Raw genomic sequence first — 25,522 nt, 5'->3', positions numbered from 1 at the left:
TTTAAAGCAGCACGCCTCCAGATTTGTGCTAATTTTCATGAAAAATTTGATAATGTGTTAGAAAGTTAAATATTGTGACGTTAACAAAGAAAATGGGTCAAAGACAGAAAAGGCCAGGTTGCATATGTATACAAAATATCATGAGGCTGTGATGTTACTTAAATTTTCTACCACTGTCTTGACCATTGATGTTGAAAATTTAACTTAGTTGGTAATGAGCATCAGACCTGAAATGGAATCCCACAATATCGGTACCACAATGTCAATGCTGTGAACCACATATCAAGAAGCTGTGTAATGTTTGCTGAGAAAAACAGTTACGAAAATTTTCCTACTATCTATTGATCATTAATATGTCAAAATTTAACTAAGTCAGCAAACAGGAAGTGGATGAGCAACACGACCTGAAATCCAAATCCCACAGTATGGGACCATGTGAATAATGCTGTATACCAAATATCAAGAGGCTGTGATAAGTAAGTTGCCCAAGAAAACTGTTTACGAAAATTCTTACTATTGACCATTAATGTAGAAAATTTAACTTAGTCGGCGAACAGAAGTGGAGGACGCCACAGACCTGAAATCGAATCCAAACAGTATGGGACCATGTGTTGATGCTGTATTCCAAATATCAAGAGGCTGAATAAGTAGTTGCTGAAAAACCTGTAACGAAAATTTCCTCCTATTGACATTAATGTTGAAAATTTAACTATGAGTCGGCAAACAGGAAGTAGAATGAGCCGACACACCTGAAAATCGAATCCCACGGTATGGGACCATGTGTTGATGCTGTATACCAAATATCTAAAAGGCTGTGATAAAGTAGATGCTGAGAAAACTGTTATGAAAATTTCCTACTATTGACCATTAATGTTGAAAATTTAACTAAGTCAGCAAACAGGAAGTAGATGAGCGACAGACCTGAAAAAATCGAATCCCACAGTATGGGACCATTGTGTTGATGCGTACACCAAATATCAAAGGCATGATTAGTAGTTGCTGAGAAAACTGTTTACGAAAATTTCCTACTATTTGACCATTAATGTCGAAAATTTAACTAAGTTGGGCAAACAGGAAGTAGATGAGCGACAGACCTGAAATCAAAATCCCATAGTATGGGACCATGTGTTGATGCTGTATACCAAATATCAAAAGGCTGTAATAAGTATTTGCTGAGAAAACTGTTACGAAAGTTTTTCCCCGCCCGCCGCCCAACATTCACCATACTATAACCCGGGTTTGCACCAGTGCCACCCGGCCAAAAATAATTTTCACATTGGAAGCAGCACTTACAATCCAGGTAAATTAACAAAGAGGTCAAAATATGCAAAAATAACCCTTACTGCGATAGTAACGCAGTAGAAATATGGTGAAAAATACTGTAAAATCGGTCATTACTAGCATATTACATGGAAATTATTACTTTAACCTTGTTTTTTTTTTTCTTTTCTTGGGATCTCATTAGGTTTTCTTAAGTTTGATTTTCTTAAAATACTTTGGTTCATCTGGAGGTATGCAGCTTTAAACTAAATGGTTCAATTTCTCCAAAACTAACAAAAGATATCATATACATATATATAACAATTCATTCTGTACTAATGAGTATTTTCTCAACTATATATTCGGGACTTTATTTGAATATCGTAATTTTAACATTTAAATTGTAGATATTAAAATGACTTGCCTTGGAATGATAATTTGAGCCGTGTCACGACAAAATTAACATAGTTGGTTTGCGACCAGCATGGATCCAGACCAGCCTGCGCATCCACGCAGTCTGATCAGGATCCATGCTGTTCGCTTTATAACTCTATTACAAGTTGAGAAACTGACAGCGAACAGCATGGATCCTGATCAGACTGCGTGGATGCGCAGGCTGGTCTGGATCCATGCTGGTTGCAAACCCATTATGTTGGTTTTGTCATGACACGGCTCATTTGTCTTCACAATCAATAAAGAGTCTAGCCACAGTTGGCTCCTTACTTTAATGGAAATTTGATACTTTTATCCCAAATTCAATGACGAAAAAGTCCATTTGACAAAATTTAGTAGCTATGATAGTTTCCTACTGGAACATAGATTTGCCATACATATTGCTTTTCAATCAAGTAAACAAAAAATACATTATAAGCATGAAAAAGAGATCATAATTTACAAATCATTATTATATTTATCATACAAATCTAAGTATATTAACTGTTTCTTCAAAAGCTGAGACAAAAGCAACAAGAACAATATTCAAAACAGATATCCTTCTTATTTGGGTACCCACAACCTGTATTGATCTCATAACAACCTTTATTGTTCTGGTTTTTGGTTCAAGTGTCCTCATTCTTGAACCTTATTTTTAATAGTAAACAGTGAACCAATCAGGATTATTAATCAATGAGTATTTGTACAGTGTCGAAATTTTAAACAACTTCTATGACCCTGTTTGCTATACCACTATCTGTATGTATTTGTATTCTGTAGGTTTTTGTATAGTTGAAATACTTCATTTTTTTCCAAAGAACATATAAACCTTGCAGGCTTTCAAGCATCTGCACTAATTCCTTGGTGTCGAAAATCTTGAATATGTTTAGTGAACAGTCTTTGACCTATAAGGCCCTCTGGCATTGATACTGTCAGAGTGTCGAAATTGGATTTGTTTAAGAGCACCGCTTTAACCGCGCAGACTCTCCAGCATCTGTATGTATTGGTTGAGTGAGTCTCGCACATTGTACCTGCCATGAAGGTCCAGCATGCTTACTCCACCTGCATTGTAACAGTCTATGATACGAAGATCTTTAAACGATTTTACAGCACTCTTCAATGTCTCCAGGGCCGCACTTTCACCTGTTAATAATGATTTATATTACAAAATTAAACAGTAATATCATCAGCAAAGAATCACTTTTAGTATATACAATGTTTGTAATTAATCTGATTACGTATTGACTGCTTCCTGTAGTTTTTTAAAAAATGTAAAAGTATGACCTCTCTTTAAGAAAAAGTAGGAGAATCTATTTTAAGTCTCAAAGACCTTGACCTTTACTCTGAAAAAGACAAATCACCACTCCAACCCCTTTCTTAAATAAGAACATTACTACATCAAATTTAAAAATGTTAAAAAATAAAATGCCTGCCTAGAAAACAGCAAACTGTAGAATTATTTTTATTTGAGTGCAAGAATCAAAATGTAACACTACATTTGACAGAGTAATATTTATCTGAACAGTAATATTTAACCATTAAACTATAACATTCATATAAAATTCAAGATTTCAAGGGCTAACCACCAAATTCAAGGACTTTTCATGCCCTGTGTGAATCCTGTTATAGACTGCAATTTAAAAACATCTTATTTTCTATTGAATGTTTTATGAAAATGTATATGCACAATTTAGACAGTGGAACATGAACAAATATTACTTGCTATGATATAATAATCATAACTCGCAAAAGAACAAAACAAACAAACAACACAACATTTCATGACATTGCATTATTGTGTAAACTTACCATAGCTTGCCACTCCATCAGTAACTCTTGTTTTAGCATGATTGTGTAAATTCTTCATAAAATCTCCTTCTACAATAATTGAAGGTAAAAAAGTGTTAAAACAGGTCTATAAATAGCAGGTACCAATTAAATTCTATACTAAAAACAGCAAATGTAAACCTAAAACAGTCACCTTTAGAATGATGACAAAGTGTTTTTTAAATCTCAAATTTTTCTGTCTTTGAATTTTCAACCTACCTGAAATGACCCTCCATGCATTATTTTTAGCTAGTAGAACCACTGACCTCTCAAAAGCTAGTTGGATAGGTTCCTCACTTGGAAGAGAATCAAAAGTCCTCAATAGAATTTTAACCTAAAGCAGTGAGGCTCAGTGGTTGACATAGGCTGTGCTCACTGTGGTACAGCATAGTAAGTTAAGTGAATTACAGTTAAGGGCAATGTTTGTCATTCTGAAAAATGTGCAAAAAATACTTTAACATACATGTAGTCTTACTGTAATGTTTTCCCTCCAAAACAATTCCATCAGCCAATATTGTAGCAAATAGGGTACAGTAAAATGCCACCTAACGACCACGCCACAAATAGGACCACGCCGCTATTACGGGCACTTTTTAAAAGTACAAAATATTTGCCTTCTTTATTCATTGAGAAAAATGACCAGAATACCGACCACGTCTCTAATCCGGCATAACGACCACTTCTGTCAGACATTTGTGTGTATTTCTTATCAAAACATTAACCTGTATTACGACCATGCAACATAATGGCCAGACATCACTTGGTGGTTTAATTGCCCCCCAATTAATTGTCGTAATCTTCCCTCTGGCGTAAAACAAATACACCGGGTCAAATGAGGTCATTAATATATATCAATTGATTTAGACGGCTTGCTTTACGATGTATCTTTTAGCATTCAAGCGTCAGCAATGACCAGTTTAAACCAACTTCTGGCTAATTAATCTAAGCAGCTATGGTGCGAGAACACGATTTAATTTGTCAGCGTTATTTTAGGGGATGTGATTAAACAAGTAAATAGCAATGTAAAAATTTTTTGTGCATTCACAATTTAAGCCAAGTATGGTAGAAATTTGCTAAATTACACCAAAAATTATCAGTTCATGTGTGCTTTATTTCGATATGTAATTAATGTATTATAAAATCATAATGAGAGGCATAACTTATTAATACCTCATATTTTTCTTCTAAAGGGGAAGTCGTAAATTATAACTTTCAATCATATTTAATGATTGTATTCATAATTATTGGCTCATGACATGGTAAAAATGCTTTTTGTTTAAAAAATAATGTGTTTCTTTTTTACTCATTTAAATTAAGTACAATTTACCAGAATGTGCATAAAACTGACATACAAGGTATACATTATATGTATTAAGTTGGACTAGTCGTCACAGCTGTTAAAAGTTGGACTTATTCACTTATTCAAAGTACCATTCACTATTAAGACCACCTTTAGTCAGAACCCGTTAGTGGTCCTTAATAGAGGGAGTAATTTTACTGTATTTCCAAAATTTTATTTTTTCAAAATCTTGGGCATAAGATTATTTACAATCACTCATCCTTCATTGCCATGTACTTCGGTTATGAACAGTTAAAAAATTTTGAATACCTAAGATTGTGAAAAATAATATTACAAAAATTGGCCGATGTTAAATTTGTTTTGGCTGGAAAGCTTTGCAATTAGGACATCCCTTACATGTAGTTTGCACATGCTTTTTCAGGTAAAAAAAAACTAAATTACATAAATATTGTCACTAACCTACTGTCATTTTATCTTCTTACCCGTCCATTGAGGCTAATATTGTGACGCAGTGATTAGATAGGCCTCGTTCAATTGAAAAGGAGCCAGATATCGAGTGTGAAAAGTTTCAGGGTTGTCCTTTACAATATTCTTACAAGGCACCACAGTAACCTACAATAACATTTTAGTGTTGTCATGCTAAATTATGGACGTCTTCTATGCTTAATTTCATTCTTACAGGATGATATTGTAAACTGGACGTTAGAGATAATTCATACATACAAACTCTTGCTCATGTCAGTGGTCCACATCATGTATTTTCAATTATCTGTTTTTAACCAAATGAAGCAGCATCAGGACAAAACCAGACATATGTGCGTTTGCGACCAAGGCATGGATCCAGACCAGCCTGCGCTCCGCGCAGTTCTGATCAGGATCATGCTGTTCGCTATCAGTTTCTCTGCCTTCTAATTCAGGGTTAAAGTATGGACGAACTGCATGGGATCCTTATAAGACTGTCGCGGGCGCTGCGCCTGGGTCCTGAATACCATCGCTGGTCACAACCCATTCACTGTGTTTTTGTACAAATCGCGCCAAAGGCCCAAATTGTGCATTACCACTAATATGCATTTGTTTAAAAAAGATAAAGGATGGAGAATACATATTACAATCATGTAACTTGTTTAATTTGGGAAATTAAACAATAAGGAGGAGAGAGGGTAATGTAAAAACCATGGAAATATAGGTTGGTGACTAATATATTAAAAAAATACAATAGCCGTCTCCAGAAAGCAATAAGTAGCATCTCCCCAAATTGGTACATTTAAATGCTTGCAAGTATTGGCAGTAGGATGGCTAGAAAAATTCATCTAAAAACACTTTCATACGATTGGTCGAAATATCAGGAATCTCAAAAAGATGTAAGCCTAATAACATTCATCGACTCTTAAAATAATCATTTCAGCTTAGTCCGAGGTCACCCGGGCCTCTACCCACACTAAATGCATTTTTGCAAGCTTCTAAATATACAACATGAACTCTTTGCAAAATATTTTTGTTAAACCTTATTTTTTGCTAGTAAAGATGTGATAAGCTAACATCATCAAACAATGATGTAAAGGATAATAAATATAACTACTCGTAAATTCTGGTTTCTGGGTTTGAATAGTAAATCGGTCCTCATCAAATCGGGGTCGGCCAGTTGCCCACGACAAACGCCGGACAATCTTGTAGCCCACTGACGGTCATGTACATTCTCATATGTATACATTATTGCTGTAAACATTTTAATATACTTGTATAAAAAAACTGTAAAAAATGTATAAATATTCTGATAAAAACAGCAAATATTAATGAAAACAACCATTTTGTGGTATGTTATTACTTTCTTACCGTTGATAACCAAAATTATAATATTCTATAACTCTTGATCATGTTGAAGCTATAAGGATCACACATTGAGAAATAGACAACTCTTACTCGATGCAGTTCTACAGAACCACCAGACTATAAAAAGCTAAGGAATCTATGTTATACTTTGCTCAACGAACTGAGAGGAATGGCATTGCCCAATAGGAAGTAGTGTAATTTCTAACAGGATTATAAAGCTACAGGCACTAGGTTATATACCAAGAATCCTCTTACAATGCAGATGGAAAAAATCCATAAGTTCACCAGTCATTTATTGCATTATACTGCTTAAGGAGGATTCCTCTGTTACAGATTTATACAATCAAGCTTTTTTTCATACGGTGATGAGGGAGAATGTAGGTAAAGTTTTATTGTCTATTTTCATGCTAGGGAACTCCCTACTAGTGTAGTCAGGTATAAAAATATTACTTGAATTCATCTAAACAACTACAGTGTCTTATAAATAATACGTAGGTTTCTGTTTGTGATATATCTCCGAGCGGGTCGGGCTGGACCTCGGATTCGTAAATTACACTCTCTTGGCGGTTTCAGAAGGATTATCATCACTACTTATGTACAAGAATGTTATAACATTACAACTAAAACAACACAACGATCAATTGTTGACATATAGACTCAGCGTCACGACAAAACCAACATATGGGTTTGCGACTAGCAGTGGATCCGAACAGCCTGCGCCTCAACGCAGTTTCATGATCAGGATCCATGCTGTTTAGCTATCGTTTCTTCATGCTGCATCGCAGTGTAAAAAAAACCAAACTTGATGAATAGGGTAAGGTTGTAAGCAGAACAGCATTTGGAAAGGATCCTGACAGACATGCACGACACAGTAGGCTAGTCTGGATTCAAATAAGAGCGTGGGTCACACACCAATAGAATGTATTATGTTTGCCATGACGCAAGCTCATTTATTTACAGAGTTGCACGCAATAATAATGTAACGAACTAAAAACAAAGCTCATTACTTCTTGATGGTTCCACCGAACAATCTTGAGATAAAGTCTCCGACGTGACTATAGAGAATCTAAACGTATCAGCCAAGTACTAGCTCTCACGGACCTCTTCTAGGCATTGTTACATGGCCTGTGAAATAATCATATAAAGCCACATTTAAAGCTGCACGCTCAGTTACAAATATCTTATATTGTATAATTTTTTACACCACATTCAGGTACTTCATGTGGACTTTTGGTACCTTAGGAAAGCATGAATTACTTAACTTGTTTACCAGAAAATAACTTTTTTATTAAAAAATAATAAATAAATAAAAAAAAATATGTATTCTCTAAATAAATATTAAAATTAGCTTGAATCATAATTAGCTTGAATCATAAGGAATACTTTGAAGGAAATTTTCCATTTTCTTACCAAAAATGATTGGCAATGTAATTTTTCAAGAATGAACATTAATTGCTCTCCTAAGCAAAGCAAGGGAAAAAAGTTTTTCTTACTGGTACAGCAATAAACTCATGTTTCAGCAGGGTAGACAACTGGACAGCTGTTTCTAGGATTTCCTCCCTTGACATAAGAATTATCTCCCCTGGTGTTGATGTTTCCAGGGTTGTGAGACTGATGTCACTTAGATATATCACAGAACTTACTGTAATATAAAACATGAAAATTAACCCTGACCATGCCTAAATTTGCATAATGGACTGATCCTTCTGTGAAAATGGAATAGTTCATTATTAATATTAGGGAGAGTGATGAATGCCCCCAAAAAGGTTTCTTAAGCATGCAGATATTATGAAAAGAAAATAGAATGAATATACTTAATTGCTTAATATTGTTTTTTTTGTATTATTGTACCCGTCAAATCTAATTGTGATAGCGTGAACCTTCAAAATATAAATGTGACCTTGACCTTTAAGAAGAGTCGTGGTTCCTGGACGTGACAGAATGTTATTATGAGACAGACATCTGTGCGAAATTATTTCAAAATCCCTCAATGCATGACAAAGTTACAGTCTGGACATGATTGTTGTGTAAGTTGGGACACACTGACGAACAGACTGACATGAGCCTAAGCCGCGACACATTGCCTTGATATGGTAGACATTTGTGCCAAGTTATTTTAAAATCCTTCCATGCATGACAAAGTTACAGTCCAGACATGAATGTGTATCTTCAAACTCTTCTCGAGAAAATGAGTACCTTCAAACTATAAGTGTGACCTTGACCTTGAAGGTAGAGAAATGAGTTTTAGTTGTGACATGTTGTCTTGATGTGGTAGACATTTATGCAAAGTTATTCTAAAATCCTTCCATGCATGACAAAGTTACAATCTGGACACAAATGTGTGTACCTATTAATTCTAATTGTGATAATGTGAAACTTCAAAATGTTAGTGTGACCTTGACCTTTGAGGTAGGGACATAATTCTTGGATGCAACACATCATCTAGACATTCATGCCTAGTTATTCTAAAATCATCCGATGCATGACAAAGTTACAATCCGGACACAAATGTGTGTACCTATTTACTCTAATTGCGATAATGTGAAACTTCAAAATGATAGTCTGACGTAGGGACGTGGTTCTTGGACGCGACACATTTGTGCCAAGTTGTTTCAACATCCCTTGACAAAGTTACAGTCTGCACACAAATGAAGTGGGGACACACAGACAGATGGACAACTGGTGCGATTTTCATATGCCTCTTACATGTATCGGGGGTATAAAATCAAAAAATAAAGAATTTAATAAAAACAAACAAAAAAAACCCCAACAAAACAGGAAAAACAACAACAAGAACAAACCATACCAACAATGCTCTCCAATAAGAAGACAGAAATAACATTGTTACTATAGTAACTGAGGGCAAACACTGACGGTATATCTATAGCTGGAACCACTTCCTTATCTCCTTTTTCTCCATTCGTTCTGAAATACGGGAGTTTTATATTTCATTATCAAAATGTCTACCTTTTGAAATCTAAATTATAAAATTCATTTTGTTTTTTTTGTTTATAAGTGTGGAGATTATTTTCTATATAATTTAAACAAAAACTAATTTACATCTCACAAGTTTGAAATGAAATCCAACAAAATCAATTTCTTGAATTAGCCTGCAAAATATTTGAAAAAAAAAGGAGAAAATAGCAAGCTTTCAATCCTACCTCCAATTGACGAGACTAGGTCCTAGAAGGGACAAGGAATAACACACTATATCTCTAGTGCTAGATGATGGTGAGAACCCCAAATCTCGTTTCCGTACTAATACTTCCTCCCTAATCCACACAAAATCTCTCACCAGTGTGTCCAATGATGTTCCCTGCACACAAAACAAAACATTTAATAAACCTGCAAAAATACTGTACAATCCTTCAAAACTAAGAAAAAAGACCTGTTAAACAGACAGCATACAAACAAGATTCTCAATAAAATGGGAATTTTTTCAATTTACAAATGGAATAATTATAAAATGGGAACATTTTACAGATGGAATAATTTCAAAAATTGAAACTTTTCAAATTAACAAAGGGGAATAATTTAGTAGAAAAATCATTGCCTGTGTTATGTGACTTGGTAAAAAATGGCAGAAAAATAATTCTAAGCTTCTATACAATTCTTCTATAATTTGAGAGCTACCAAGAGCTTACAGAGATAGTGGTATGCCTCTACTGTGTTACTAATGCAGTAAGGGGTATCTATGTATATTTTGACCTCTTTTTGGTAATTTACCTGGATTGTAAGTGCCGTTTGCAATGTGTAAATTACTTTCTTGTTCACTGCACAATATTTAACTTTTAAATACATTTTTAAAATTTTCATGACAATTAGCATCAATCTGGAGGAATGATGCTTTAAACAAACATTGTTTTTTTACTTATTATGGAAGACCATAAAAGTAAATAACTGACAGTTATATATTCAAATTAAGATACAAAGTTTAATCACTAATATAGTGTGATCAAGATTAATAGTTTGTTTTAAGCTAAAAATAATAATGATCTGGCCAAAATAAGTACTTAAGTATGTAAATATTTTATTATCTTCACATGTGCATATCTACATGTATTACAATACATATCTGCAAGAAAAAATATAATATCACCTGGCCCCATGGGCCTATAAGTCACCAGAAACCATACATTTATAAAAAGTAATATTATGTATATTGTATTTACACATATATTGTGGTTTGTTTTGATTTGAATATTAACAAACATAAACACTACTGGTTGCAAGAGTGACAAATGTGGCAGCATGGCCGAGTGGTTAACGTGTTGGACTAGTAATCTAATGATCGCTAGCCGCATGGGTTCACACCCTGACAGGGGCAAGTTGTTGTTTCTTTAAGCAAGAAACTTCACACACATTGCTCAGTACTGGTTGGTTCCAGTAACGGATTTGAAAGTGTGTCTATAAGCTTATAGCTTTCTTCACAATCGAACTAAAAAAAATTCTGCATAAACCAAGAGTGTCTTAGAAATAAGACTTATGTCTCTTTCTTATACAGCAGAATAATCTAAAGAGTATAATAAGCTTTCTTTTCTCAAGGTTTCTTATAACAAATACCAATTATCTCGCTGAATAGAGTATTTTATATGCCATATATATTTAACATTTTATCTACTTGAACACAAAATAATTAGCATTTGCCACCAGTAATGGCTTGATACACTTGGTAGCTTGACATCCCTTACACTTTAAATGGACTATTCCATATTCCAAGCTGGGTTAATCCATTACACAAATTCATCAGATTAAGGGGTTAATAAGTACAGAGAAGAGAAATGTTACCTGTCTATGTTTGGTAAGAAGGAGAAAGGACAGTAACTGTGTACACATTATAGCTGACGTCTGTACGCAAGCTGAAATAAACAAGCAAATTCGTTGAATTTATATCCCCCGCCGAGTACTGGTTATTATTAACACAACAACTGAAGAGATAAGGCTTTATTTATATATTAATCATGGCATAAACTGTAATATGCTTTGAACTTGAAGCCTTGTACCTTCAAACAAGAAGAATTTTTAAGTTTTCACTATATACATATAAGGAAAATCTATGACCCCCTGGAGTGGGGCCAATTTTGACCCCAGGGCTAAAATTTGAACAATTTTGGTAGAGGACCTATATCCAGACGAAAATACCCAGGTGCACATCTACACATACTGATCAACATTCCTGTAAAGTTTCATGACTCTAGGTCAAATACTTTTTGAGTTACATGCCACACAAGTTGAAAATGACAAAAAATTTTTACTAAGTCAAGGCAATAACTCTAAAAAATACTAAAAATATCCAGACGAAAATACCCAGGTGCACAACTACACATACTGATCAACATTCCTGTAAAGTTTCATGACTCTAGGTCAAATACTTTTTGAGTTACATGCGGCACAAGTTGAAAATGACAAAATTTTACTAAGTCAAGGGCAATAACTCTAAAACAACTAAAAATATCCAGACGAAAATACCCAGGTGCACAACTACACATACTGATCAACATTTCTGTAAAGTTTCATGACTCTAGGTCAAATACTTTTTGAATTACATGCGACACAAGTTGAAAATTACAAAATTTTACTAAGTCAAGGGCAATAACTCTAAAAATACTAAAAATATCCAGACAAAAATACCCAGGTGCACAACTTCACATGCTGATCAACATTCCCATAAAGTTTCGTTGAATTCCAGCCATCAGTTGCAGAGAACTACTCCGGAAACGAAATTCTAAGTCAAGGGCAATAACTCTAAAAATACTAAAAATATCCAGACGAAAATACCCAGGTGCACAACTTCACATGCTGATCAACATTCCCATAAAGTTTCGTTGAATTCCAGCCATTAGTTGCAGAGAACTACTCCGGAAACGAAATTCGGACGGACGGATGGACGGACGGACGGACGGAAGGACGGACGGACGGAAGGACGGACGGACGGACGGACAACGCCAAAACTATATCCCCCTCCCGATTCCATCGGCGGGGGATAAAAACAGGGATCACAATGTAGCATTGTGTTTTCCAAAGGTGATAATCAATTATCTCTAGTCAAGTCTGATCCTATTCACATGGTCAAATATGAAAAATAATGTTTCTGACATATTATCTGACATATTTACTCTTACTATACTAAATATCTTAAATGGACTTTTCCATTGTTCAATCTGGACAAAACCATTCATCATTTTTAGAGAACATTTTAAAACAACAAGTACTGATTGAATAGTGATGTGTGAACTGATCTAGGTCTGCACCAGTTGCTGCCAGGTAAGTTCCAGGGAATACCCTTAAATATGAGCTGCGTCAAGACAAAACCAACATAATGGGTTCGCGACCAGCATGAATCCAGACCAGCCTGCGCATCTGCACAGTCTGATCAGGATCCATGCTGTTCGCTTCCAGACCCTTTAACAAGTAAATAAACTGATAGCGAACAGCATGGATCCTGATCAGACTGCGCGGATGCGCATGCTGGTCTGGATCCATGCTGGTCGCAAACGCACTATGTTGGTTTTGTCGGGACACGCAGCTCATATAATTGATAAAGGTCTATTGAAAACTTTAAAGCAGCACGCCTCCAGATTTATGTTAATTTTCATTAAAATTTTGGAAATGTATTTAATAGTAAAATAGTGTGAGGTGAACAAATAAAGTAATTAACATATTGCAATCAGCACATTCAATCCAAGAAAATTATCAAAAATGCAAAAACTGTCCTTACTGCGTTATTAACGCAGTAGAAATATGATTATAAAATACTGCAAAATCAGTCTTAAACTGCACATAACATGTAAAATATAACTTGGATTTTGAATGTTTAACTTTCTTAAAAATTTTAGTACATTTTTCACAAAATCGATTTTCTTGAAATATTTTGGCTCATCTAGAGGTGTGCTTAAAGAAATATAAATAAATAGACACATTGGGCAGAAACCATAAATCCGTTGAAGCTAGATGTACAGGCTGGTCTGTGCTGGTGTTATGGGTAGAATCTCTTACTGCCAGCAGGTAAAGAGTCGATACAGAATGCAGATAATTTCAGAAAATTTTGAGCACATTTTTAGATCTAAAGTATTATTAAAACCATTTTATTTGAACACTTGACTTACTGTGTAACACATGAAGGCCGACACGATTGACTAGTTGTCTCTGATCCTCAGTAACAACGTCAGTTCCATACAGGGACGTTAAACTACTGATACGAACAATATTAGGCGGGGAACCAGGATTGCTGAAATCTCCTGTGGATGAGTCAGGGCTCAGTGATGGGCTCTGAAGCTGACAAGCTAGCATTAACTCCTGATCAAAATAAAGCATGTGATTAAAATAAAATAAACAGTTTCAATGTCGACTAGAATATAGCAAAATAGTGAAGACATTTCTTTTATCTTGATAAATAATGTTATTGGGTAAAAATAAATAAAACTGAGCTTTTTTTTAAAACTGAGCTTTATCCATGTCATTATAGAACTATTAATGTCTATAAAAATATACACAAAGCAATATGATAGGATAAGAATTTGTACCATATTGAAGCATAGACAAAGATGTACAATGTATATGTTATGGTATGTATATGTATGTTATATGTATATGGTATTATTATGCTGAATATCTATAAAATTATACTTTTTGGTTTGTTACACTGAGGGCAAATTTTCCGCTTTTCTGGTGATAAGTGCCACTTAGTGCATTATTTCAGGCATTGACTTTACAATGTTTTGTATGGTAGTAGGATAACTTTTTTTTCACATGAAAGAATAAAAAGTTCCTTGTGGGATTTTAAACAAACAGTGGTGAGACCATGCAGGACAAGTTATTTGAAGTTTGAAGTCAGCTGTTTGAACTGATAACCCACAGAGACCCCTTACATATCAAATGCATTTATCAACTAAAACAAATTTTCATGTAATTTACCTTCATTGAAAATGGTTGAGCGAAGTCGACTCTCACATTTCCGTAATGATTTTTCATTACTGACCAGATTCCACGAATAGCACCAAAAAATGACTCCTTCTTTTTAGCCACACCCTTAAATGATCAATAAAATAATCTCATAATATTCATCATACTTGCAAAAAATTATTTATGCCAATCTCTAATTTCACAAAAATATCATATTTCTGCTTTAAAGTCTTTAACATTCAGCCAGCTAGTGGCAAAGTGACCTGTGGCAACTAAGTTCACCCAAAACATCAACACCATCTGATCATTGTCTACACTGTTCACTATTATAGTCAGCACATATTTTGAAAATATTCTGGATTTAGGTAGTCTTGCTCTTATGCTTTCCTGCCAAAAAAATTTCTAACATCGGCCAATATCGTAATTAAATGGTCATTTCCAGAAGGTTATTTTTCTTGATCTTTAGTATTCAATCATTTTCAACCGTTTATAACCAGAATTTAGTACAAAGAGATAATAGACAAGTGGTTGTATATAATCTAATGCCCATGATTTTGGAGAAAAAAAAATCTTCCAGAAATAACCAATTTGCTACAAATTGTCGAATTGTTAGAAGCACTACATAAGATACCTTAACTGGATTTGTTTCCAGGTTTAAAATTTGGGCCCAAGTGACTTAAGATAATGAAGCCGCTTCAATGACAAAACCAACAGTGTGTTTGCGACAGCATGGAATCCCAGACCAGCCTGCCGCATTGCGCAGACCTGATCAGGATCCAGCGTTCCGTTACCAATCTATTACAAGTAAGAAACTGATAAGCGACAGCATGGATTCCTGATCGACTGGCGGCGGATCACAGGCTGGTCTTTGAATCCATGCTGGTAAGCAAAACCTATTATGTTGGTTTTGTCGGACGCGGCTCAAAGTTTCAACTTACCTCTTTCATTTTGAAAGTTTACCTTCCAACAAACTTCTCATAATGGATACTGACTGGCAACAATATACAGACCCTCGCAAATCCCTGAAAATAACCAAAACAAGACAAACATCAATAAAATTCTCCTCCTTTTTTAATAAAAGATTAAGATCTTTCTAATATTTGACAAGAGGGTAACCCATGGTCATGGATTGCTCCATGTGGATAGTGTGCTAGAATAGGTTCATAATTTTTCAAAATGAAAGTAAAAATTATGTGTGGAAACATTGGGTTGTGTCATTCTTGACCCCCAAGCTGCTAATTAATAAAATAACGTAAGAAGTCCTGCTGAAAAAATGAGATGGATGGATTAAAACATCATAAAAATCACAAAACTCACCTTCTTTGTGCACTGAGCTTAGGGTTATAGGGCAAAAAAGCAATTTTCTTCTAGGTAAGGGTTCATAAACTTAGCCTTTCCATGTACAGATATTTACTTGATAATAAACATGTTTTTTTCTCTCTTTTAATGTCAGGCTAAGAAAACTTCCAGACATGTATGATCTTTTCTAATATTGCTACCATATAAATGTACAAACATTGGCTTAAAATATACATTACGATAATTGGAAATGAAGTATGTAAATAAGTATAATATACCATTTGTTAACGAGTCTACCACTATTGACAGAAGGCCACCTTTCGGCTGTAACGCCTTTCCAGTACGACTTCGACCACCTTCTAAGAAAAATTCCAAGTTTTCTCCTTCACATAACAACTGTTCCATATACTGAAAATTAGCAAATAAAAATGTCATATCAACTAAACAAGTGACACCATTTTATAATAAATAGTGTAATTTAAACAATCAATTGAGAGAATTTCAACCTTAATCACATTATCTAAGTACATGTACCTGGTTTCAGGTCTATAATGGCCTTTAAACTAAGCATTCACTTTGTTCTGCTAAACTGTGAAAGAGCCTCATTAAAGGCCTGTTTAAAATTCACTGCACAAACATGAGTTATATAACAGATACCTACAACCAATGCGGTTGGAGCTAGACAATGTTGAAAAAAATAACCTTTGTATATCAATGGGACTAGATTATTTACTAGTACTACAAACATAAGACTAAGTAAAAATGTAAATCATCCTGTAAACTTCAAACCACTTGCCCCTCCCCACTAAGAGCTTTAAATCCCACCAGAATCTTAAAATTCTTTTATATGCTCAAGCTACCCAGCTAACTTACAGACTGTCATTGGTTCTGCTCAAATGCCTACCAAGATCAAAGTATCATGTAGGCAGGGCTAAGTTATGAACAACTAAGATCAAAGTCTGATGTAGGCGGGGCTAAGTTCTAATTTTCAAGATGTTTAGCTATTACATCATTAGTCAAGATAATTAAAGTTACTAAAAATAGTTCAGTCATGCAATAATAGTTTCAACATAAGATGATTATACTTACTGAATGTAAAACACTTCTATATATGGTGTCTTTCTTCCCATTGTATTTGTCTAATTTTCTCCGAATAAAAAACCCTCCAAGCCCTCTCATCAGGAAACTGCAAATTTAAAATCATAATTAAATAAGGAATTGGAACAAAATGAATACATGCATCTCATAAAATTTAAATGTTTTAAGAACAAAATATTATTTTCAAATTTTATGTATTTTTACTTGGAAGTTTCTTTTTATATATACAGTCAACTATCGTTATCTCGACATCGCTTTTCTCGATATTTCGTTTTCTCGATTAAATTCTGAAAGTCCCGTTTTTCCCCTTCTTTATCTATATTGAAAATATTTCTTTATCCTGATATTTTTATTTTGATTTTTTCAGTATCTCGATTTGATATTTCAGTCCCAACAGTTATTTTTACACTATAATCCTTTATCTCAAAAAATAATTATTCGTCTGCCCCCTCCCGCAGAGGTTTGAAAAACACCAAAGCGGACGGTTTATCGCTCAAAGCGCGTGTCTAATAATTGATGATGATATGTTTTGTAATAAGTCAAGGTGTTTTGAAATAATTGTTTAATTAGCGTGTTAATTGACTTATGTCGAAAATGAGTGAATTTTATCAAATAATCGGTAAATTAAATAAACGTGCTAACTATTCATAAATTGTGTGCTTTTATAAATGTGCTATTACTCTCACAAAATGATTGCTATGAAATGTTTTCATGTAATTTATATGAGTTATTATGCAATGTTAAAATACTAAATAACAACGTTTATGTTTTAGTGGTGTATAACTGAGTAAACCTCACTATGTGTCCATCACTAAGCACCTAAATGCTGTATTTCCGCTGGTAAACATCTACTTAATTATGTAACAAACTGTTAATTTTCATTATAAGGATTGACACAAGATAATGAAACATCGTACTTATTTGACTTATAAGGTATGCGCATGTCTTCTGTAAAAATTAGTTTTTGACAGGTTCAAACCCTCATACGTTTATCTCGACATTTTGTTATCTCGATATTTTTTGACGGTCCCGAAGACTTCAAGATAACGAGAGTTGACTGTATATATAAAATATTCATGAGTATTTTTCATGAAATTTTTAACTGGTTTACAGGTTTTTTTTGTTGTTTTTTTTCAATTGGTTTAAATGTTTCACACAGTGTAGAGGTCAAATGTCACACACAATGTAGAGTTCAAATGTCACACAGTGTATAGGTCAAATGTCACACACAATGTAGAAGTCAAATGTCACACACAGTGTAGAGGTCAAATGTCACACACAGTGTATAGGTCAAATGTCACACACAATGTAGAAGTCAAATGTCACACACAGTGTAGAGGTCAAATGTATCACACAGTGTAGAGGTCAAATGTCACACACAGTGTTGAGGTCAAATGTCACACACAGTGTAGAGGTCAAATGTCACACACAGTGTAGAGGTCAAATGTCACACACAGTGTAGAGGTCAAATGTCACACAAAGTGTAGAAGTTAAAAGTTTCACATAGTGTAGAGGTTAAATTGTTTCACATAGTTTAGAGGTCAAATGTCACATACAGTGTAGAGGTCGAATGCAAACTTTGCATGGTGCAGACTGACCAGGCTCTATATTGTTGATTAAAGATTACCACAATGTTTATTGTCCATAATGTTTCAACATGTAAGTTGGACAAATCCATTCTTGAAAATCAGGGTCTGGATTTTTAAAATCTAGTTACTCCTAACATAGTACACGAAAAGTAAAAGATCAAACTGTGTTAAAACTTACCCAAACAACGGGATATTAAGGTTATCCCCAGCAGCTATGTTAGGATTTTTAATGTCGTAATTCCACATTATAAATGTTATGATGATATAATCTAGATGACTCTTGTGTAGTGGCAAGAACAACAATGGTACACCTCTCTGTAAAACGTAACATAGAAAATAAAATACCAAAAGTAACTTGTTATAAGGAACTCCTTCCAACAAGGTTAATAAACAAGAGCACCATGTGCGGTGTTAAAGATCGTCTGTTAAAGTAACCTCTTTTGACAAAAATCTTACAACTATCTCACAGTGATCATAAAAGCATGACTTTTTATTCTAAACAGAAAAGCTAATGAACATGTATATCTTGCTATAACCATTAAAATAAATATCCAAATTTTCTGTTTAACAAATTATTTTGAAAATGAGAAGTTATGTCATTAAATTTACAAGTTGCCAAAGTTTGTCATATCTATTCATGGATGCTATTTCAGATTTATAAACATTTGAAAACAAGTTTTGTTTGTTTGTTTTGGGTTTTACTTCACATCCGACACAATATAGGTCATATCGCGACATTCAAGCTTTACTGGTGGAGGAAGACCTCAGATGCCATTCCGTGCATTATTTCAGGCACGAACGGGTACCTGAGTAGAACCACCGACGTTCCGTAAGCTAGCTGGATAGCTTCCTCACATGAAAGAATCCAAAGTCCCTGTCTGGATTCGAACCCACAACGGTGAGGGGCAAGTGGTTTGAAGTCAACGACCTTAACCACTCGGCTTCAAAACAAGAGAGCATAATTAAGATGTGTATGTTCTTCATACAAGAATATGGTAGAAAAACTACAAGTGTCATGTGGGAACATTTGACATATTTAGTTCCTGGCTTCATGCAAGTAGTCTTTTGTACTATTAAGTTAAATGCATACATTAAAATTGCTTGCCTCAAGATCAGCCAAAATATTTCAAGAAAATCAAAAGATTTTACGAAAAGTAAGAAGATTCAAGATTCAAGTAACAGTTTACACATTATGTGTGATTAATAACTGATTTTCTAATATTTATCTCCATATTCTATACTGCGTGATTAACACAGTAAGTCATTTAATGCAAACCTTTGCTTATATACATGGATTGTAAGTTAATTACTTTCTTTGTTCACTTCTCAACATTTTATTTTTAAACACATTTTCCAGATTTTCATGAGAATTAGCATGAATCTGGAACCATGCTGCTTTAAAACATATTACACAAGCTTAAGTTTTTTGTTTGTTTCATTTTACGCCTTTTCCCAACAGTATTTCAGTCATATAGGCGGGTAGTTTCCTTATCATCGTTCCTCGAGAGTTACACCGGTACTAGACTACCTTCCTCCGCGTTAAACTACCAAAGCATCTCCCGGGGATGGAACCCACGCCAGAGAGGTAACTGGATTAGAAGTCATCTACTCTAACCCATCGACCATGGAGGCGGTGTCACAAGCTAAAGATTATGAGATGACAGAACTGTACATACCTTAGATGCTGTTTTCACCATTTTCATCTGCCCCTTATGTACAACCAGACCACTTAGCATGAGGCTCAGGAAATAATGTAGAAACGTTCCTGTCAATCTATAAATAGCAAATACATCTAATTGTTATGCATGTCCTTTAACCCTTTCAATGCATGAAAAAAAACTATTTTGGTATTAAATTTTATCAATAGCAACCCTTTACACCTAAAAAAAGGGAACAAAATTGCTTATATAAACCATTATCAAGAATATGTACATATTTCTTGTCGAAGATGTACATGTATATTTTAAATATAATGTGACACTAGAAATTTATAGGACTGGTTCCCATTTATTTAAACAGCTTAAAAGCTTAGCACTTAACCTGCAACCAGTCTGGTACTTAATCAGTATAAAATTTATTATCATATTTTGAAATTTTTCCTTAATACAATGAATGGTTTTGTCTAGATTGAGAGATGGGCGAATCCATTTAGATATTTAGAGTTGACAGGGTTTATGCCATGACCGTCAACCATTTATGCGATGATCGTCATTCATTCATTAGTTATGTATGTATCAAAAGATATGTAGAGACTTTATAATATCAGATATAAACAAAGTGTGGTCATACTTGGTGAGAATATTAGAGATTTTGGATTTCATATTGTGTAGAATATCTCTGGCTCTTTTCTCTAACTTCGCTTGGTCTTGTTGTACTGTAAAAACAAAGTTTTAACATTATCAATATGACATTTTGTTCTTCATCCCTTCCTTAATTACTTAGATTATCACATGTTGTAAAAATTACTCCTTGATACAATGTGAGCAAGAATTTCTTGACTTTTTTTCCCCCCGAGTAGATCTTACTTTGCACAATATTTGGTAGGGTTTCATGTCACACTGTAACGGTCACATGGCCAGTTCCCAGCTTAATTGGTGAAGGAAGACATCAGGTGTCCCTGTTATTCATTGTTTCAGATGTGAACTGACACCTGAGTAGATTCCTTGGCACTCTATAAGCTGGCCGGATAGCTTCCCCTCACTGCAATAATTTTTCTATATTTTTTTTTTATAAGAAGTTAAAAATTACCTTCCTCATTGATAACTGTATACTGCTTTATACCTTTTAAAAGTCACCTATATAAAACATTAATGTCAAATCTGGGGAAACAAAAATTTTATTATTGTCAACCAAAATCATACCTTCTTCTGCCAATAATTCTGCATGTATGACATCAAGCACTCTGAAAAATATAACAATTCATACATGATTAGTGAACTTATTGACAGATAACATTTTAATATACATGAATCTTGCCCATCAAGTAAAATACATTACTGTTTATACTCATTAACTTATAATGCAAAAGTGGCAATGTTGAATTATTTTATAACCAGATTGAGATTTTTTTTTCTTGGATTTTGCTTGATGGCACATAATTTATCAGGTACAGTTAGCAATAATGTTAGTATCCTTGGTTGGTGAATATTTGTCAAACTGCTATGCAGCTACAATTCTGACTTCATTCTTTGTGGCTTGTATTGGTCCTATTGATCAAACAAACATTCCAGGAGTTGTTTTTTTTTTTTAATTTTCTAACACAGAAATATATGACCAATTTTACTACAAATGTTTACACTTTGATATGTTAATGATTTTTTTTAAAAAAAATCTTTATAAGAAAGATATTGTTTGCTGCTTTTATAGCTTAAAAAGAGCATGTTTTTCCTTGTCCATGTGATATTAAAGGGTATAGATCTGTATCTTATGAAATATTTTAATAAAATTTATCAACAGTAAAATTATATTGGTTCCATTATTATATGGTTGATTCCCAAAAAGGTTCTATCATATAATGTCTCTTGTTATTTTATTCACGTGAATAATGTACGTAAACAGAACAAGAGGGCCATGATGGCCCTGAAATCGCTCACCTGGTGACCCCATTTTTTTTTTCTGCTTAACCCTTTACCACATATATACGCGAAACAACGCACTTTCGACCCCCCCCCCTTTTTTAGGCCTCAAATAGTGAAAAAATGTCCTATTTGGGCCCCAAACATAAGTTTTAGTTTGAGAAATGTTGCTAAAAAAATTGAGCACTTTTTCGGCGCCGCCCCCATTCCAAAAGATACATCAGGGGGTTGCCAGAAGGGGGATGTGCCCCCTTCTGTTAGGGGGGTTTGAAGGGGGGGGCGGAGTCCCCCTCATTGCCAAGAAAATTTTGGACTTGTGAGAGGCTAAAAATGACCCCAGGTCGATCATAATGTAACGTTTAACCAACGCTGAAAAGCCTTTGACTCTATCTCAATCCCTTGAGCAGTTGCAGCACTTTGAAATAAATTTTGATGGAAAAAATCGAGGCAAAATAGTGATTTTTGGCAATTTTGAGATGTCCCCTTGTTGCCATGGTAACAGGAAATTTAAGACTGAGCATGTCATTACAAAGGCAATGGTCCAGTCAACATTTGTGCCAAGTTTGATTAGTATTGAAGCATTTTTCATAGTTTCATAGCAGTTTGAACTTGTAACAGGAGGCTTTTCAGTGAAAACGGCCATTTTTCACAATATGCTCATGGGGGAAAGGGTTAAAATGTTTCTGTTATCATATTCTAACAACATGCCAAGTTTAAAGAAATTCTATTGAACAGTTTTAATTTTGCCTATATGTCTATATGAAAACGTCCTTAAAGCAAAAGTTTACGGTCGGATGGACGCCGGACGAATAGCGATCACAAAAGCTCAACATGTCACTTTGTGACAGGTGAGCTAATAAAATGTTCCGGAACAAAATATTATTTTGCAATTTAAAGTAGGGTTTTATCTGTTTAGCAATGATTTTGTGCATGCACCATTAAGTTTTAAGGCAATAAATTACCATATTTATTTCATATAAGCATTTTGGAGGTATACTTTTATAACTTTTGCATCAGATATATAGCTTTATATACTCTAATGAAAGAAATGTCATTTATACAATAACAGATATTATTACCTCTGGCTAGTGAGTGTGGCCATACTCAGTTCTGGGTATTTATGTTGTGTTCTTGTCCTCCATGAATAGACTAGTGTAGAGAACTGTCGCGACAACAAACCACTCCCTCTGTAAAAATATTGTACAGATTGTGTTAAGAAAAAATACGTGGTGGTAGATTATTAACCTTTTGTAATCACTGATTATCACATGCCTATGCCAGAATGGTCATGCCAGCATGCATAATTCTACCCTAACAAAACTTAATACCTCAAATTGGCTTGTCAGTCTTTCAATACAGATATAATCATTCACCATTTTTTAGGGAAAGTTTAAAATCAGTACTGACTGAATAGCAAGCTGTACAGACCATGATCAGACAACACTGGACTTGGATAGTATCTGCTGCCGACATGAAATTTTACTTGTGTATATCATGAAAATTTTCGCAACATTTTTTTAAGTCCTAATTCTGTTTGTTTAGGTCTAGTTCAAACATTACAGAATTTCGATGTGTATTATACTACTAGTATTAGGTTGATTTCTGCCATCTCATTTTTAGAAAATGGGCACGATATGTGCAAGGTACTGGATTCAAATCTAATGTCTATGAACCCAACACTCTACTGAACTAACAAGGCAAGCCAAATTAACTTGAACATTTAATAGTGCTCTACTGAACTAACAAGGCAAGCAAATTAACTTTGAACATTTAATAGTGCTTCTACTGAACTAACAAGGCAAGCCAAATTAACTTGACATTTAATAGTACTCTACTGAACTAACAAGGCAAGCCAAATTAACTTGAAACATTTAATAGTACTCTACTGAACTAACAAGGCAAGCCAAAATTAACTTGAACATTTAATAGTTGCTTCATGTACCTTAGTTCATGCCTGACGTCCAGTATATTTCTCATTCCATCGGTACTTGTTGTTGAAGTTATCAAATCTTTTTGACTATTTGGCATGCACGAGCAGCAATGACCCATCATAGGTCTTGATGAGCTAAAATGTTCGGGTAAAATCGAGGGTGACGTCTTGAACTGTGCAATGGTGGCATTTTGTACCTAAAACCATTTGAAACATTTTTTTTAAAGAGATATATAGAATAATAAAAATAACAAAATATTCTTCCCTCATTAATTTGTTCTTTGGAAGTGAAGAAAAAAAGTCATTTTACTTAATCTCATTACAAACATCATATCCTAACTCTCCCTCTATTACCCTTCACTAGGTAGAGTAACAGAGTGAAAACGAGTAACAGAGCGAAAACAATGATCTGATTTTATTGAGATTGCATTTTAATGTGACTCAGATAGTGAATAACTGATATTGTGTCCGAATTAACACTTGTCCAAAGTAACTTAAATGCATTTAGAGTAGTTGCAGTAATGCTATTGTTTTTATTTCTCAAAACCTTATTATTTCTTGGTGACCTGTTATAGTTTAAAAAAAAAATTACTCATTGACCATTTATCCGAACCATCTTTTGATCCTGTTGCTTTTCAGCAAATAAGTACAGTTATAATAATTTAGTATTTTTGTCATAAATCAAAATACTGATTTGTTTACTTTTCGCTACTTTTACGACAAATAAATTCACAGTTCCAGTCTCTTCAGTTGTTAAGCTTCTCTACCATGTAGCATGCTCTAAAACCATTATTTAAATGTTATCAAACTCATGTCTGCCCTGTTTAAGAAATGAAAATAATATTCCTTTCCGAGTAATATTGCCCAAGTGTCTGTTTGTAACTGCAACTCACCGCTTCTGCAGGTAAGGCTACCAGTCTGTTTTCGCTCTCCGCGGACGCCTTCTCTCTAATGGTTTCACATTATCACCAAAACTTATCACGCCATTTTCTTCTTCCCGACTGTAATGCCTGCTCAGCATCCCCGTTCTGTGACGGTTTGACTCTCATTGGTTCCCGACTTCTGTCAGTGCCCCCTGGTGGGTGGACCACTCCTACCCTTCGGTCCTCTATTCTCCTCATTTTGCATATACATGATCGAGGTTCGGCAATTCTGCTGAACACAGGCATTTTTTAACAGTTAACTTTTATAGAATCTAGAACAAAAAAGTTTAACAAAATAGTTTATATAGTAATGAAATAAATGTACAAAAATAATACACTGTGCAGATGGGCATGCTTGACTGGCTCTATGCTGGTGAATAAAGGCAGATCACATTCTGTACCAGACGATTAAAGGTTTAAAAAAAATGTTTTTGGTCAAACAGAAGTTATATTATTAATCTTTCATTATACTTCCCATTACTTGAGTTTTTTATGTCAAAAAAACTAGAATACATTCTCTTAAAATGACATTATGCTCATATTTTCATAGTCAAGTT

At 34.3% G+C, this 25,522-nt stretch overlaps 1 pseudogene; it reads right to left on the bottom strand.

The window, feature by feature from the left end:
* Nucleotides 1–1,933: 1,933 nt before the first annotated feature.
* On the bottom strand, nucleotides 1,934–25,163 carry LOC132719345 (glycerol-3-phosphate acyltransferase 1, mitochondrial-like; annotated as a pseudogene).
* Nucleotides 25,164–25,522: the final 359 nt, after the last annotated feature.

Source organism: Ruditapes philippinarum, unplaced genomic scaffold, assembly GCF_026571515.1.
Source record: "Ruditapes philippinarum isolate M1 unplaced genomic scaffold, ASM2657151v2 ctg1908_1_1_1_1, whole genome shotgun sequence".
Lineage (NCBI taxonomy): Eukaryota > Metazoa > Mollusca > Bivalvia > Venerida > Veneridae > Ruditapes > Ruditapes philippinarum.
Note: the sequence above shows the minus strand (reverse complement) of the source record. Positions and strands in the feature narration are given on the sequence as shown.